The sequence below is a fragment of the Cavia porcellus genome, unplaced genomic scaffold (genome assembly GCF_034190915.1).
Source record: "Cavia porcellus strain 051 isolate PalLab524CR breed Dunkin Hartley unplaced genomic scaffold, mCavPor4.1 scaffold_1, whole genome shotgun sequence".
NCBI classification, from domain to species: Eukaryota; Metazoa; Chordata; class Mammalia; order Rodentia; family Caviidae; genus Cavia; species Cavia porcellus.
This window is the reverse complement of record NW_026947484.1, coordinates 184,723,282-184,726,721: the sequence shown is the minus strand read 5'-3', so window position 1 is coordinate 184,726,721 and position 3,440 is coordinate 184,723,282.

Genomic DNA, 3,440 nt, shown 5'->3' with positions numbered 1-3,440 from the left:
TTTTCCCTAACAATAGAATAATAAATTAGCAATTAATGGAAACTAATGGCTAGTTTGTTATGAATGCAAACAAACCAGATAAAAGTTTAACACATGATCAACAAAATGTAATAAAAAGATTGGAAATTTAAACCATCCTTTATAAAAAGAAAATGATTTAAAAAATACCTGAAAAATCAATTACTTTTTTGTATCCATTAGAGAATTCATCTTTAAAGGACAAATTACCTGCCCAGAATCAGAAGAGAAAGACGAATATACATTCACAGAGGAGAGCTGCTTAGCTGGAAAAAATGAATTAAAAATTGTAAAATATAAGGGACATTTAAAAGTAGATTGATAAACTACTGCGAATTAGCTGGCACGAAAGTGAGAAACTTATGTAATTTTCTAGATAATATAATTTTACGTGAGAACCACAATATTCTGGGATTTGTCTCCAGAAATTTCATCTAAATCTTGAATTGAACAGAACCGAGTAAGATCTTTCTACTGCTCAATTAAGCAGGAAAGTAATAATTTCAAAATATGCCCACTCTTCTCTAGTGCAAAAATTGCCCTATAAGATAAAAATTTTTCTCGGCCTTGTCAGTGTGAGTTGTAGAGGAAGAAGACATTCTTCACGCAAATGTGCTCTAGTTTTCCTGACTTGACTGAAGGAGGGGTACTAGCTAAGAACTGCTTATAAAATTTACACGGCGCAAATGAAAAAACATTAAGGAATAATATCAGTTAGAGTGGCTCTCATGTGCAAAAAAGAGACTTGGGAGGCTGAGACAGAAGGATAACAACTTGAAGCCTGCTTCAACTATCTACTGGAACCTTTTTGTCAAAAGAAGAAAATGCTATCAAATAAGTATCAAATAAGGAAATGGTTGATTTATAGCTCAGTAACCCATGGGTCCGGTCATTGTTACCATGAAAAGGAGAAGGGGAGTAGAAAGAGTAAAATGCACAAGTTGGGGAGGAAAAAGAGAAGACTCATTTAATTGAAGTTATATAAATCTTCTGCCACATCTATAACATACAGCCATAATTAAAGTGTCAATAAAATTAAAGGATATTGTAGAGAAGAGAAGAAGGACAAAGATTCTCCCTAATTGAGAAATACTTAAGGAAGCTAAATCAAGATAGAAGACAAAACTGCATCATTGGAGAAACATTGCATCTATGATTAAATTGCTACAACAAACAATATAGCCAACCTCCTAACTATATCAGTATAAGTTCTCCTACTAAAGACTTATTTTCCTATTTGCTTTGTTACAACCCAGGTTTCAGTGAAAAATCACAAGGTATTTTAAGAGGCAAGAAACAAAGTCCAATCTAAGCAGACAAATTAAGGAACATCATCAGACATAGATATGATATAGATGTTAAAATTATCACACAAAGAATTTAAAATAATTAAGAAGTGGGTGATTCTAAGAGGAATACAATTAAGATACAAGAATATTAATTGCATAGAGCTTTTAAGAATGTAATGGAAATGCTAGAAATTGAAAAAAAAAGGAATACTAATGTGAGGCTTTGATGTGGTGCACAATAGATATCAATATCAAAGGGATTAGTTACCTTGAAATTAAGTTAGTAAAATCTGCCAAGTAGAAATGCAAAGGGAAAAATGAAAGAAAAAATACAGGAATCTCAAGAGAACTACACAAGTGCAATGTATCCATAATTAGAATGACACAAAGAAGAAAAAGGTACAAAACAGAACAATTTTTGAGGTATTTTAAATGATGGCTGAGGACTTTCATAAATGAAAAAGAAGACAAAATATCAGGTATCTTAAAAAATCAGAGTACAATAATTACTCAAGAACAACAAAACAAGAATCACTACAAGCTACATCACCGTAACATGAGCAATATTGAAAACAAAAAGAAAACCTTCTAAAAGCCAGGATGTGAGAGATTCCCTACTTGTATAAAAATGAATGATAGTTATGGGTTTTCATGAGGATCTAAACAAGAAATAAGACAGTAAGAAGTTATTTTAAGGAAAAAGTAAACAATCCAGAATTCTATATCCGGTGAAATTACCCCCGGGAATGTTAAAATTAACATCAACTAATTGATATAAAAATTGACTTATTTGAAGAGTTAATAACTTTATTCAAGAGAAACAGTATGTATCTGAAAATTGTATCTGCATGAGTAAAAGAAGTATATTGTAAGGAGCAGGTAAGTAAAATATTAATTTTAATTAATAATCTAAAATAGAAGTTTTATTTTAAATAATGGTAGCAATAAAAATCTATGAAAATGAAATTAATGACAGTAATGTCATGGGGGTTGGTGCAAAAATACTGGGAATACTGTTAGAAAATGCTTCAGGTATGTGAAAGCATTATAGAAATATTTGAAGGTACAATTTAAGTAGTTCCAATGTATTCATACACAATAAGACAGCTAATTTCCTTTATGGAAACATTGTATCCTAAAAGAAGAGATAAGTGGAATTGCATAAAACAAAACAATAAAACTAGAGTGAAGAAAATCTTCTAAAAACTAAAATAAGCATGTCAGAATCAGTTATTAATCCAATCAATGAATAATCACTTTGACTGTAAACTCTCTGAAATGTACAACTAAAATCAGGAGATATCTGTATAACAGGCTAAACAGGAGGATTGCTATAAATTTGAGACCAACATATACTACACAGTGAGGTCCTGTCTCAACAAGAAAACAGCAACTACTACAACAAAGATACAAGAAATTTTCAGAGTGGCTAAAAACATTCAAATACATGTTTCCTATAAGAAATGTGCTTAAAATTTACAGGTACATTGTCTAACAGTAAAGGAGAAACTGTTCAATAGTTTCACATCTTTCACATACAAAGATTTTCACACGTGAATAAACAGATAACACAAATAGCCCTGTATCTAAGCAGAAATTAAACCAATTATTAATAACTGCAAACTTACCAACAGGTTAAAGACGTCCCACTAGAATTCTGCCAAATATTTAAGGATTTTATACAAGAAATATGAAGCAGGGTGAAACTCATTACATGAGAGCACAGTACTCTAATATAGCATCCAGGCAAACACTACAATAATATTTTCTCCAAATATTTAACAAATACCATCTAAAAGTGTTTACAAAAAGTTATATAATGGAAACAAGTGGAATTTATTCATGGTTTGCAAGACTAAACATTCAACAATCATTCAGTGTAATTTGTCACAATTTATAAATACATCAATCGATGCATAAAGAAAAAGTTTGACAAAGCATAATATTCATTTATGTGAAGAAATTCTAGAAAATTAGCAAAAGATAAGAAGAAGAAAAGAAAATGTAAATGGATTCAAATGGAATAAGTTGGTAAAAATATAAAAATAATTAGATGCAGAATCACTGTATAGAAATTAGAAAATAAAGCCAAAATGGTTAACTATAATAATAATGATAATAATATCTAAAAAT